Below are 15072 nucleotides of genomic sequence, written 5' to 3' on the forward strand. Positions count from 1 at the left end.
GAGGACAATGCTGACTGTCTGATGGGAACTTTTAAAGAGTCGGGTGTGAGCGAGAAACGCAGGCAGGGACACCCAAGAGAACACTGAGCTCCTCAGGGCTCTGTGATGGAGGCTGTGAAGTCTCCTCCTCAGTCAGGCCAGGAGGACAGCGGGGCTTACAGACGTGCTGACCCATGGTACCTACTGAGCCTCGCTTTGGGACACAGGCAGTACAGAGGAGTTAAGAGTGTGGGCTTTGAATTCACACAGACATGAGAATTGAGTGACAGCTCTGCCGCTTACTAGCTAACTGGCAGGCACCCAACTTCTCTGAACCTCGGTTTTCCCATCTGTAAAGTGGAGGTAACAACAGTGGCCATTTCACAGGATTGGGAGAATTCAATGAGATAATAATGTGAAGCTCTTAGCACTGTGCCTGGTGCATAATAAGCAAACAAGAAATTGTTTGAAGGAGCTGGTCCTGATAGCCTAAGAAATTTCTCAGAGCATTCATTCTACTTGTTCAGTACCCCATGCCTGAAACTCCCCAAATTCCCAGTGACCTCTGAATTTACAAGAAGGCAAAATGTGCCTTCTATGGACTTCAATGGGCTTTTGTTGTTCCTGAAGTCCTCACCTCCTCCAAGAAGCCATCCTGATTGCCCTCACCCTGAAGCATACTGGACATGGCTATTCTCCCTGGTCCCTATCTCCAGACCTGACTTCCTGCTCCCTGAATATACCTTTTCTTAGGCCTGCCCATGATGCTTAGACACCCTCTCCACTCCTGTTCCAGTGATTCATTAGTCAGATCCCACTTAAATACATGTCTGGGTTCGAGCCCCTCTTCCCGACTGGATACGCCACCCAACTCCACAGACGGGACCCAGGTCCAATCACAGGCCCTGCACAGACCCCAGCAGGAGCTGTGTCCACTCGCTTAGCCTGGGCCTGACGCCAGCCCTGTGCGGCCACTCTTGGGGCAGCAAGAGGCAGAGGCAGAGAAGGAAAGGCGGGGGTTGGATTCTGGAAGATAGTTCACACTCAAGCTTGAGGTAGCAAAGCGTGATAGATGACACTTGTAAAACACAGAGTCCGAGCATCCTGAGTAAATGTGCATGGCTATAAAACTCCAAAGCAAACAAAAGGGAGGGAGGGAAGCAGGTGCCACAGCCCCAGAGGTGAAATCTGCTTCTCGAATATCAATTCCTGAAGTTTTCTTGGAGGGCTTCCTGGAGTCTTTTAATGATCAGCTTACATGGGATGGCATCAAACCCTCCTGGCAGTTACGTGGCAGGGGAGGCTGGGGACACTATCCTCCATGTCTCTGAGGGCCCCTCCCTCTCTCCAAACCTTCCGCCTCCACCCAAACACTCCTCCAGATCTACAAAGGAGTTTGGGGAGCACCGAGTCAAATATGGGGTCATACACATCTGCAAGGCATATACTATTATTTTCTGTCACCGGAGGAGAGAGCACAGAGGCTCCAGTGCTTAACCAACAAAGATGTGGCAGAGCCAGAATTTGAACCCAGGCCTTCCAAGTGTAGGTTCCATTCCATTACGGGCATACCTTGTTTTATCGTGCTGCATTTTATTGCCCTTCATAGATATTGTGCTTTTCACCCATTGAAGGTTTGTGGCAACCTTGCATCGAGCAAGTATATTGGCAACAGTATTTTTCCAACAGCATTCGTTCACTTCGTGTCTCCGTGTCACATTTTGGTAACTCTGCAGTATTTCAAACATTTTCATTTTTATTGTGTTTGTTATGGTCATCTGTGATCAGTGATCTCTGATGTTACTACTATGACTTTCTGAAGGCTCAGAGGATGGTTACGCATTTTTAGCAATAAAGTATTTTTAAATTAAGGTATTACATTGGGTTTTTTTAAGATATAATGCTCTTGTACACTCAGTAGACTACAATATAATGTAAATATAAGTTTTATATGCACTGGGAAACCAAAAAATTCATGTCACTCACTGTATTGCGATATACGCTCTATTGCAGTGGTCCGGAACTGAACCTGCAATATCTCCAAGGTATGCCTGTATATGACAACTCTATCCCTTCAAATAAGTTGGACCCTAACACTCTAACTGCACTCAAAATAAAATTGCAACACACCCAGATGTTCTTGCTTTCGTCCAGGGTCCCGTTCCCTTCGGCTGTCTCTGGTTGTTTTCTGCTCTACGTCTCTGCTCTCAGTCTAGAAGCCTCCCCCATCAGAATGGAAAGCCGCCAGACGCCAATATTGTACTCATCTCCACTCCAAGACAGGGGACTTTCTGAAAGAGAACTGCTCCACCCCACAGGCTAGAGAGACTTGACATTCCTGACACTTGGAGGCCAAACCTCCCCTGGATCCTTGATTTTATGTCAGGGCTGCAGCCAGGACACAAAAGCGATTTCCACTGTAGCCAGACCAGGGCTTGGGTGGCCAAAAGGCTGCCCTATTCTCCCAGTGGCCCCACCTACCTCGTCTGCATCTCCCACCCCTTCCACCCTCCATCTCCTCCTCAGTCTCGCCTCCTGGAAGCTCCCTGCTCACCCTCTCTCAGGCCACACTCCCCAGCTTCTCAGATTTCAGGGCCTGGGAAAAGAACTGGCATCTCATAGAAGCTGGGAGCCTGAGCCCCAGAGGAGGCAGCCAGGTACCCGGTCCAGCCCGACAGGGGATGGAGCTGGGAGCCCACGGCCCAGAGAAGCACCGCCAGAGGGTGAAACGGAAATGCCAAGTTGGCTGTTTGTACTCCCCAGGGCAAGGGCAGGGAGATAAGTAATTACATTCCCGGGCAGGAATTAGACCAGAAGCTCTAAACTGAGGGCTGGGCAGGGAGCCTGAACAGAAGCATGTGAGGAGACATAGGAGAGAGACGGAACTCCGCACCCCTAGCCAGAGTCAGAGGGAGAGACGACATTCCAGCGTCAGCCGAAGGACCCAGGCAGCTGGCGTGGTCTGCAGAGGCTGCCGGCTCCAAGTGCAGGCCCTTGTGAGCTCCCGAGTCCCCCCCTGCAGGACCCTGATCCCCTTCAGCCCCCAAGGTACCCCACAAGCGAGTCCCGCAGCCAGCCGGGCTCCACTGCAAGCGGCTGGGCAGCGAGCAGCCCAGCACACGACCCCAAGATCTGTGCTCCCAGCCTCCCCACAATCTCCCCACCTGGGTCTCCCCACCGTGAGTTCCAAGCTGGCCCCCATCCACGTACAACAACCCGACAAGAACCTCTCAGTCTGGTCCCTGGGAACTTCACAGCGGGCAGCTCCCTGCCTCGCTTTGCTCCTCCCCAGCCACGGGGGGTCAATTTCCTGAAGCCGCCCCCTCCCCCAGCCCCACAAGACCAATCAGCCCATGGCAGCCACAGAGGCCCCCCTCCCTGACACATGCATGCACACACATACAATCACACGAACACGTACACACACTCCACAGTGGCGGGGCAGAGGGCCAGCATCTACCGTCATGCCTGTAACTCCTGCTCGGAATGCGGGCTCTGGCGAGCGCCCTCTCCCCGAGGGCTTCTGACTGTCTGAGGACATCTCAGCAGGCACTTGGTGTTGGCCTGGCTCAGTCCCTTTGCGGTCTCTGCTCAGGCTCCCTCCTATTTCTCTTTCAGTTTCTGGCTTTCAGGGGCTCTGTCTCCCTCGAACTCGCTGCCTATGTCCTTTGCACTGGGGTGAAGGAAAGATGGGCAGGACACCTCCCCGTCGTCCCCTAGGGTCTGTGCAGAGCAAGGCACTGCCGGCCTCCAAGCAGCTGTCCACCGCTTTCCCTCCTCCCTGCCCAGGCCAACCTTAGAACCAGGGCAGGGCTGGGTGGGAGACAGACCTACCAGCTAGGCACGGCTAATGCCAGTTTCCATATTGCTTCATCATGCCATTCTGATGCCCCGAGCTGCACACGCACAGTCTGCCTGATCTCCCTGCCTTCTACCTGAAGACAGGACAGGGTCCCCGAGGTTGCCCTACCTGCCTGCCTCCCTAAACTGCAATGATTCCTTCCTTCCCTCCATCAGCACTGAGTCAACCTTCCACACCGGGCTCTACCCCACCCCACCCAGCCCATGGAGCGCAGGGAGCCCTGGCGTCCGACCCAGCCCCCAGCAATCGCTCTAGCCAGGCTTCGCATGTGGAGAGATGCAACAGAGTGGTCTGGTGGCAAAGTTCTCCTGCCGTTTCAACGTTTCCGTATACCTGCGGCTCCTGTCTCTCCCTCTTGCTCTCTGGCCTCACACTGACCCGCTCTCCCCGCTCCTCGCCCCCACTATCGGAAAAAAAAAAAAGGAAATAAAGAAAAGGAAACCTCCCGCGACAAGGATGGGCGAAAAGAGAAGAGGGTATTCGCATGACTGCCCAGGTGAGGGAGTCCTCAACTGAAAAAGAAAGGGATGCAAAGTTCCCGGCTCCCCCGGTGCTTTCAGCCCAGCGCCGAGCTCCCGCGGACACCCAGATCGCTGAGACGCAGCGGCGGCGACCACTCACCTGGGCGAGGCAGCATCTACCCCCGGCTGGGAGGCACCGAGGCCGGCTCCGCGGGGCGCCCGGGCTCCCTGGCTCGGCCACGCATCCTTCCCTGCCCAAGACCGGCTCGAGCTAAGCCCTCCGGCTCCGGCGAACGTAGGCAGATGGTGGCCTCGGACGTCCACGCGGGGAGAGCCCTGAGCGGTTTATTCAGTTATATCCACGGCATTTAGCAAGAAGAAGGGAGGAAAAAGCACAACTTGTTCTCTTCCAGATTTAAAAAAGCAAAAAAAAAAAAAAAAAAAAAAACAAAAAAACCCAGATAATCCCTCCCTAGGAGGACGCCGGTAGGATTTTCCAGATCGAAGAACCCCGGGCATCCCCAGGAACCTCAGGCATCTTGGAATGTGGGGCGTCTTCAAGTTCAGACGAGCCAGCCGGTTTGTGCGTGAGAGACAGAGAGACAGAGACAGTGACAGAGAGAGAGGGAGAGAGAGAGGGAGAGAGAGAGAGAGGGAGAGAGAGAGAGAGGGAGAGGGAGAGGGAGAGGGAGAGTGTGTGTCTCAGCGAGAACGAGCCAGGCACTCACACCCACACGCACACAAACACACTCCCCCCGCACGCCCCGCAAGCACACTGCCCCACACGCGAGCGCGCGCGCGCCCCCGTCACACAGACACACACGCACGGCGATCGCACGCATGGAGCCTGGAGGGAGCCGGACCGGCTGCCGCGGCCGCGCGAGGCCAGCGGCACAGAGAGCCCAGCGGCCGTAGGCGCCCGGGACCCCGAGCCGTGCGCACCGTCTCCGCCGAGATACCCGGCGAGGCCGCCCCCAGAGGCGGCCGGCGGAGCTGCAGGAGCCAGGAGCCAGCCTCGGGCCAGCCGCGCGTCGCACCCCCTTCCGCGCCGACCCACCCGGCCGCCGGAACCTGAGGGCTCGGGGGCCCCGCGGGGGTGGCGCGAGGGCAGCCGCTGGCCAGCCGGGCCCGCACGAAGGGGCGGCGCGGGGCCGGGGAGGGCGGCAGGCGGGCCTTGCGCTCCGGGAGCCGACAGGGCGGACTCGGTGGCCGAGCGGCGCGGGCAGCCCCTGCGCCAGGCGAGCCGGGTGGCCCGGGCTGCGCGCTGCGGCCGGAGCCGGTGCTGCCGCCTCACGTGCAGAGCGCGCCGTGCAGCCTTCAGCCCGCCGCCTGCCGGAGAAAAACCCAACAGCGCCGGCCCTGGGCTGGGGATGGGGGCTGGGAGGATAGCGTCCACCCAGCCCTGGCCCGGTTCTGATTCCGACACCCTAGCGAGGCGACCCAGGACAAATGAGCGCCCGGCGCATGCACACGCATGCTTAGACTTTTCGTGAGTATCGCCAGAATCTGTGAAGTGTGCAGTGGCGCCAACTGTTTGCACGTCGCCTTCCCTTGTTCGATCCTCCCAGCGAGCCTCATTTGACGTGTGAGGAAACTGAGGCTCCGAAGAGTAAAGCAATTTGTCCGAGGCACGTGGCACAGAGTTGAGTCCCCACTCCAACACTACTGTGGACTTAGCATCAGAAGCTCTGGGTCTGGCAGGGGTCTCATCTAACTTTGGTTTTCCTCTCTGCCCACTGGGATCAGCAACCAGTTCTCGGGAAGAGAGGACCAGGCTCTGCCTTACTGGGCTTCCCAAGAGGTACGGGTACCTTTCCCACCGAAGGAACTGAAAGTTTGAGATTCCTGCTTGTACTCCAGCTGCTAAATCCAGGGAGAATGTCTCAATCCATCTCTTCTCTCCTACTGGCTACACCTCCCATGCACCTGTCCCAGATACCCACAGGGAGGCACATGTGGCATATGGATGTGTCTCTGCAGCCCAGGATTGGCTCAGCTGCATAAATCTGTAATATAAAACCCTGCCTCCTCTCTGTGTGCATATAAGTGGGTGAAAATCTGCTGAAGCCCAGGCACCTAGACCCCCATGTGGTGGCCACCCTCCCCATGTACACTCAGGGAAACTGCTAGATCAGTGTTCTGCAGACCCTGAAAGACAAGTCCTTCCCTGGGGGGACGCTAGAAAGCCAGAGGGGAAAAGGGCATGGCCAGGATGAAATTCAAGGTACATCAGAGTGGGTTGACACAAGAAAAGAGGGGCTGAAACAGGGGGTGGGGATAGAGGAAGGGAGGAGAAATGAGGAAAGGAAGGAGGAGGTGAGTAGAAGGAGGTGGGGGTAGAAACAGGAGGATGTGAAGGTAAGGGAAGGGGACGGTCAGCAGGAAAAGGGTTTTCTTCCTCGCTTACCCTTTGGTTTTGCATTCCATAGGTGAGGACTCCAAGGGGAGGGGTCAAGAGTGGAAGGAGGAGCTATAGCCCAGATTCAAGTGTCTGAGTTGCCCCCAAGGGTCAGGGGCATCAGGCTAGATTATCTCCTTACACCAGAGTCACCCATGGGAGGACCAGAATCTAGTGGCAGGGATAGGATGAACCTGGCACCAGAGCAGAGACGGAGCTCCACTCAGAAACCAATAAGGCGTTAGGATGGCATGAAGGCCAGGGATGCTGGAGGGATAGCCCCATCCCTCCTCCAAAGGGAACCCAATACCCCATCAAGAAGTTGTCCCAGCTCAGAGAAGGGAATGGATATCCCAGGAAGAGCCAGGACTGGGATCATTTCTTGCACTTTGGGTAATTCTGAGGACAACTGGCTTATTTTATGAATAATATTTACCTCACCTGAGCACTCAGCACTGGGCTAGGAGTCAGGTGGCCTGGATGTTCACCGTGGCTTTGTACTAACAAGCAATGTGACAATTCCCGTCCCCTCAAAGGAGCTGGCCTGTGTGCTTTAAGGGCCTGTCCAGCTCTAGGAACCCCTGAGTGACTTTGGCAGATGGAGAAAGGTCGGGAGGCCAAGAGAAAACCAGTCTGCAGTCACCATTCACGGTGGAAAATCCCCGGAAGAAAATCCACACTTCGGTAACGGAAAGGGGAAGGATGGTGGATTGCCTGTTTCCTTGAGCAAGCCCAGGAGGCCTGGGTAGGGCCAATGCTGTGCTAGCTGTCTGTCTGCTTTTACTGACTGCTGACCACAGAGGTGGGCCGGGGCTTCCCAAAGAGGTGCTACTATCATCCTGTATGAGAGAGAGAGAGAGGTGAGGTTGGGGGGAGAGGGAGAGAGAGAGGGAGGTACAGCGAGGAGAGAAAGCTCGTATACAATCCATTCTAATGGTGGGCATTGGGATTCTTCTGGATTTCACAAGTTCACTTTTCTAAATAACGCTGTGATGAACATCTTTGTACCTAAGTCTTTGCCTGCATTCTCGCTTCCTTGCTTGGGCTAGATTCCCTGAAGTAGAATCACTGGGCAGAAGGGTATGAACATTGTCAAGGCTTTCTGTACATACTTCTTTGTTTCAGTTTTAGAGCCAAGGCACTAAAGTGCAGGGCAGATAAATGATCTCCCAGAGAGCTCCCAGCAGGCGCTTAAGAATGTTTTCACACACCTTTTCCTGTCTCTATGGGGCAGAGAATGATTGTGCCTGTGCCTCGCACTGCACAGCAGGGCAACGCTGCATCCTTGGGGTACTGGGATGACTCCAATACCCCAATGTGGAGAACGCTCAAGCTCCCCTTGCCCCCCGTCATGGCTTATCCTCCCCTGCTCTCCTGGGCACTCCTGACCAGCTTCACCCTGTTGTCTAGCTTTCTGGCTGAACTATAGTTACCAATCCCCCTCCCCCTACTTGTGGTTGGCTCCCAATACCCGCTCGCTCAAGGGGATGGCAGTGCATGATAAGAGGGGTTCTCGGGAGGGTCTGGAGGTGCCGAGGCATTCAGCCTGAGGAAGAGAAGGCTGAGTTGGCCTGGGCCTTCATAACCAATAGAAGGACCCCTGTGCAAAAGGCAATGAGGGGCCTCTCTGTATCCACTGAGTATGAAAAAGAGAGAGAATGGGTGTAAAAAGCAGTGAGGGGTTCAGGTAGCTGACAGAACAGAGCCAGGTGCCTGAGGGTATGGAATCACGGGGCGGAGGCTGTTGAGCCTGCTCCGGAAAAGAACAGTCTACAATCCCAGGAATGCACTAGACGCTTCTTAGTCACATCGTGGCCTGAAGACTGATTCCATGGACCACGGGAATCGGAGAGATCCTAGGGCACGGTCTCATAAGGCCTTGGGCCCTCCCTCCACTGAGTCTACTGCATGGCTAGAAGCTAGGGGCCATTCCTAAATCCTTAGCCCCATTCTCTCTGCTTCCAACAGGACTAACAGCCAGCCTGATCCCACTTTATCCCACAGGCCTTGTAGAACTTGCAAAGTTTCCTCAGGAGCCTAGCCCCAGAGTGTACCTTCTAGAGATACAGGTCCAGTGTCTTTTAATCCTGCAGTGCCCTCTATCCCTCCTCCCTTCCCAAATGCTGGAGTAAGAAGCAGCAGAATAAATCCCTATTAGTATGCACATGTATTCCCAAATTCCTTAACAGAACGGCTCACACCACCTACAGCCATTAGCTGGAGTCTGTTTTCTAAATCCAGTTTGCTTTTCATCATCAAGTCCTCTGTTTGGCTCTCCCCCTCCCCCAGGCCCCTTGGGTTCCCTTCACGGCTTCACTCTCTCGCCCCAGTCCCAGGTCTGGGGTTGGGTTCCTGATACATCAAAATGTCAGACAATCCTGAAAGATCACATTCAATCAACAAGGAAGTCTTTACTGTGCATCTTCTGCATACCACCCAGCACTCTGCAGGGGAGAAAACGGGGAGGAAGAAGGCGGAATCTCTTTCTGGAGAGAAAAGACACCAACTGACATCAGCACTGCGCCTTGCAGTCTATAAAGAACATTTGCAAATGCCGCCCCATTAATTTGTCCTAACAGTCGCAGGCAATAGATCGTTACCCCTGTTTCACAAACAAGGACATGGTGGCTTCAAGAGTTTGGAGCTCTTGTTGGATGGCACTGGATTTCAAACCCAGTCTTCGGACTCCACGTCCCAGGCTCCTCTCTGTGTACAAGGCAACCTCTCTAATACTAGCCTGGATGCCACTAAGTGGTGAGTTCCCAAGTACGCCTGAAGTGCAGTAGACATCCAGAGAAGAGAAGGCCAAGGCAACGAGGGCCAACTTGGTGATATTTCACAGCTTGAGAGAAGCACCCTGGCAAATGCAGAGAGTTGGAAGACCCTGGATTTGTGGGGTTGAAAGAGCACCAGAGGGGAAGATAGAGGATCTGGATTCTGGCTCTTTAATGTGACCTTGGGCAACTCTTCCTCTCTCTGGACCTTAGCTTCTCCATCTTTAAAGAGAGACAGTTGGAGCTAAATGGTCTCTAGGACCCCAGTGAAGAGCAGTAAAGGAATCAGGCCTCAGGAGCAGGACTTAAGGCAACAGATGCCAGTGACTTCCCTGGCTTTTGCCTCCTGCCAGGGAATCCCCAAATCTTGAGGGTGGTATTGAAGCAGAAAACATTGTGGGCTGAGGTAGGTGCCCAGGAGGATCTGCAAAGGACCATAGCTCTTAGCTCCACCCAGTCAGCTGTCGCAGCACCCCCAGTGCTTCACCAGACCACCTTGGCGGTCCCAGTCTCCTCTCTTGCCATCAGGTACCTACCAGTAAGGGTGCTAGGCAACATTTAGGGCACACGTGTGTCAGCCACTCCTCTGCACCCTGGACAATGGCCATTTTATTTTAATTCCCACAAGACCCTCTGACGCAGGTACTATTACTGCCTTCATTTTACACACATGGAAACCAAGGCATAGAGAGTTTGAGTCACTTGCTAGGTCAGAGAGCTGGTGAGTAACAGGGCCAGAATCCCAACCCCGGCACTCTAACTCCAGAGCTCGTGCTCGAAGTGACCGGTTGTGAAGTAAACGTGTTTAAGGAGAATCTAGGCGGGGATTCATTTTGTCATTCATTCATTTTGTCACTCTCAAAACGGGTAGGCAAATTCCCTCCTTTCATACCAACTCTTACTGCCTTCCTTCACCTCTCCCCGCCTTTTTTTATATATTGTTTGGATCATATAGTCATAAGTATGCAGTTTGTTTTATAATCCAGTCGACCTGGAAGCACAGCTATAGTCATTTATGTCCCTGCCTCACCATCCTTCACTCAAGAGATTTATCACAGCAGGAATCGACTGACTACAAAATTCTTTCCATTCCTTAATCGAGTCTTTGGCTTTTCTTTCAAAGGGACTTGGAGAGCGGAGCAGAAACCAACCCATTCTCGGTCCCAAGCAGGACAATAATTCAATTTCATCTCATAAAACTGCCTTTGTAAGCGTCATGTGAAAAATGCAGAGAAGGATTAAGGGAAACGTCAGCTGTGGCCCCATCTTACACTCTAGTTTAGCAAATGACTAGAGTATAAAGGAATTAGGTAAAAATTAAAAGTTTGGGATATTTTTATATTTACAGAATAGAGAGATCACTTCCAGGCAAGAAAATCAGACAAGACTTCAAGGAGGCATTAAAGTTTGAATGACACTTGAAGGATGGACGGCATTTTGGTGAGTAAAGAGATGAGAGAAACTGGCAGTCCAGGTGGGGCTAAAAGTACAGGTGACAGCAAGGAGGCAGGACCGTAAAGTGGGTGCGCAGGCGTGGGGACTTTTCTCGTGTCACCAAAGCACAGACAGAAGAAGGAATGGTGGTTAGAGATGATGTAGGCTCTGGATACAGACTCTCGATTTAAGTTCAAGTCCCCCACCTGCAAGAGAAGTTACCTTAGGCTAGTCGCTGGGCTTCTCTGCAGTGCCATCTCTTCATCAGTAAAGTGAGATTAATAATAGTGACAGTAACACAGTCCGGATGAGAGGATTAAATGACATAAATGACTTTAGAATATTAGATAAAGTGGCACATAGTAAATTTTCAAGAAATGTTAGTTGTCATTACTATTATTATTATTCAAGAGCATAGTGAGAAATAAAAGGGCTTTCCTGGTGGCGCAGTGGTTGAGAGTCCACCTGCCGATGCAGGGGACACGGGTTCGTGCCCCGGTCCGGGAAGATCCCACATGCCGCGGAGCGGCTGGGCCCGTGAGCCATGGCCGCTGAGCCTGCGCGTCCGGAGCCTGTGCTCTGCAACGGGAGAGGCCACAACAGTGAGAGGCCCATGTACTGCAAAAAAAAAAAAAAAAGAGCATAGTGAGAAATAAAAGAGCAGACTAGGTTGGCACTGCCTTGGGTCCAGGTTCCTTGGTGCAAATAACTGTGTAACACTGAAGTGCTTTGAATAGATCTATGTAGGGGTTTGGTGGTTAAACTGCTGGGAGAAGTACTTGAATAAAAGAAAAGCATGTATAAATGTATTGAAATAGTCCAGGTGGGGGGAAAAAACCATCACAACGAAGGCTATAGTAGTGACAATAAAAGGGGGTGGATGTAAGAAGTAGAATGGACCAGACCTCGGAGATGCCTAGCTGTGAGGTCTGAGGAAGAAGATGATTGGGGTCAAAGCCCACTTCATGTTACAAAGCCTACTTGGCTAGAAGGATGGTCGGTGTCCTTGAGAGATACTGGGAAGATGGGAGAAAGTGGGAGGGGAGATGGGGAATGATAAGTTCCACATTGCACGTCTGGAGATTGAGAGCTTGGGGATACCCAGGTCCTCTTGTTCAGGACGTAATTGAATAAGTGGGTCAGGAAGAAATAAGGGTAGAGTGGAGGTGGAAGGTCACGGGAATGGAGGAAGTCCTCAGGGGAGAAAGCATAGAGTGAGAGGGAGGTGGAGGTTAGGAACCCACACTTATTGGGCTTTACTCCACCTGTGGTCCTGCACTAGCCATTTTACACATATTACCCATGATCCTCCCTGCAAAGCAGAGATGAGTTGGCCCCATTTTATGGATAAGGAGACTGAGGCTCAACAAGATTAAGTAGCTTGTCCAGGGTCACCTTGTGAGAGAAGCCAGACAAGGAGACAGAGAAGCAGCCCACAGATGGGTAGAAGAACAGGCTCTTATCATGGGATTCAAGGAAGGGGAGGGGGCTTGGAGCTTTGCTACCCAATTTCGCCATGCCAGGGCTCACATAGAAAATATCTGTATACACCATGGAGGGTCAGTAGAGAGGCTGATTTTCCCCGGGAGACAACTTGCCCTCCAGACTCCCCTGACTCCACATGGCTAGTCCCAGTCTGAAGTAATCAATATTTCAGCACAGCATTAAACAGGGATGACATTGAAAAAGATCTAACAACCGGTATACCCAGGTACCCACTAATACGAGCAGAAGCCCCCTACCACACAAACATCATTCTGTTACATAATGAGAGGTTCATCTTGGGGTCCTAGAGCAGGGGCTTGGGCAGCCAGGTGGTGGAAAGGGACACATGGGGGACTCTGGCGGTGGTTTGAAAATATTTCTATATTTTCATTACCCATATGGCTGAATGGTACATCCCAGGCCTGCCTGTGACCAATCTCCAGCACACCCCTGTGCCGTGACACACCAGCTGGGACCACTGGCTTAGAATTTGGTTAAATAGTGTATTTGACCTGGCAGAGGAGTAGGTCTAGGAGGATGGTGACTGGTAAAGCAGAGCTATCCGGCTTGGTGATTCGGAGGTCATTGTGGCCTTTAAGAGAGCAATTTCTGCAGTGTTATGGGTGTGGAAACCAGATTGCTAGTGGTTGGGACTGAGTGGGAGGTGAGGAAGTAGAGGCGGTGAGCGTATAATACTTTTTCGAGAAGTTTAGCTGTGAAAGGAGGGTGGAAGGTGGGATGGAAGCTCAGGAGAAATCAGAGTGGAGGAAAGAGTTTATTGGGGGTGGGAAACACTTGGGTGTAAGCCAGAGTGAAGCAGCCAGCGTAGAAAGAAAACAAGAAGAGATCTTCCAGGGGAGGGGAGGGAAGGGGAGGGAAGGGGAGGGGAGGGGAAGGAAGGGGAGGGGAGGGGCAGGAAGTGTTAAGGCATGAACGCTAGAAAGAGGAAGGGGTCCTTCTTCTGCAGAGACCAGAGGAAAGGAACAAAGGAAAGGAGACGACAGATATTTTGAGGTGGAAGGAAGTGATATGTGGTCTGGAAGGAAGTGGTATGTGGTCTGGATCTTGCAAGTTGAGTGGTACAGAGAGAGGAAGTGGGATTTGAGGGGAGAGGAAGGTTGGAGCAGGCCCCTGGGGATGAGACTGGCAGTCTGCCAGGGGATGAATATGAGTATTTCAGGCAGAAGCAATGCCCATTGTTTTCATTAAGCTGTGATGAAAACTCAGGCAGGTCACGGGACTTTGTCCTGCCATTTGTCAACCTGAGAACAACAGAAAGAACCAGGATGTTTGTGCCCTAGGATTTCGGGTAGTCAGGAGGGAGTGGGGACATACTGAGTGTGCAGTGAACTTGGAGTCCTTGTGAAAGATGGATTCTGAGGTCCTAGGTGAGCAGGATAGTGAAGCTAGTCAGGGGTTATTGGTGGGGAGTGAGATGAGCTTGCTCTGAAGGGGATCTGGGGTTCAATAGGCATAAAGTGAAAGATGGATGATAACATGTGGCCAAGAACAAAGGAAAAAATGAAGTTCCAGATTTGGGGGACTGTGTTGAATGGTGCCTGCTGGCAGGAGACCCATACCTGCTCTTTCATACTCTCCCCTGTACCACAGGGGTTTGGACACCTGAAAAACTCATTTCCAAGACTCCTTTGCCAGTTAGATTCTGCATCGGATCCACTGATGGGAAGCACTCAAGTGAGGTTAGAATGCACAAAGAAGGTGGAAGCTCTTTTCTGCTTGTGGTAACAGCATTAGCAGGGATGTGAGATACTAGGTTTCAGCAGTGGTTCCACTCATGTCAGGGAGTGCAGGATCCTGGGATCTGGGCACTTTCCCCTTTTCATTCTTTCAGCTCTATGAGCAGTAATGGCTTCATGAAGTTACCAACCTCTGGGTAATAGCATCTTCTCTTTTTTGCTTTGAACATCCAACCAACCCCTTTGACACACATTCCCTGTATTGAATTCCCCTCTGTTTGAAATACCTAGGGTGCTTTCTGTTTTCCAGATGAGACAATTTTACCTGTTGGAAAGCCCAGGATGTAACTGGGCATATGTTATGGATGGCTGAAGTAAAGAGGAGATGAAGGGCTTGGGATGGGGAGTTCTGAGGTCAAATAACTGAGAAATCAGGGAGTGAACAGCTCAGCATAAAAATCCATAGTTGAGCTAGAGAGGAACTCTCACACCCTCCTCGGGGCTCTGAGTTCTATTGGGATCATGGGCTATTCCCCCAAATATTCCCTCCCAACTTTCACTCAGGCAGACCACTATCCTTACCCCCACCTGCCCAAGTTAACATCTTCTGTACCCCATGGGTTCCACGGACTGATCAAACTGTGATATGTTTGTTATCCATTCTCCCCACTACTTCCTCCTAAACTATATCCTCTTCATAGTTTTCCCACCTCCGCAAATCCCCAGGAATGTATTTTGTCCCCTGTTTTTGAAAGTCTTATTCCTTAATATAATTTCTTAATATAATTTATTATAATAATAATAAATTATAATTTATTATAATAAAAATAATAAATTATAATTTATTATAATAATATATAATATAATATAATAAAAATAATAAATTATATTATTATATATATAATATAAATTATATTTATAAATTATATAAATTATATTTAATTTATATAAATTATATAAATTATAAATTATAATTATATTT

At 51.6% G+C, this 15072-nt stretch overlaps 1 protein-coding gene across 1 annotated transcript in view; it reads right to left on the reverse strand.

Annotated features, from left to right (window-relative positions):
- Positions 1–4888, reverse strand: part of LRFN2 (leucine rich repeat and fibronectin type III domain containing 2) — a 176560-nt gene extending 171672 nt beyond the window's left edge. The window contains exon 1 of the mRNA XM_027126803.1: positions 4463–4888. The gene's annotated coding sequence lies outside the window, so the exon portion shown is untranslated. The remainder of the gene's footprint in view (positions 1–4462) is intronic.
- Between the last annotated feature and the right edge of the window lie 10184 nt (positions 4889–15072).

Source organism: Aethalodelphis obliquidens, unplaced genomic scaffold (genome assembly GCF_003676395.1).
Source record: "Aethalodelphis obliquidens isolate GAN/ISIS:26980383/991018 unplaced genomic scaffold, ASM367639v1 scaffold31, whole genome shotgun sequence".
NCBI classification, from domain to species: Eukaryota; Metazoa; Chordata; class Mammalia; order Artiodactyla; family Delphinidae; genus Aethalodelphis; species Aethalodelphis obliquidens.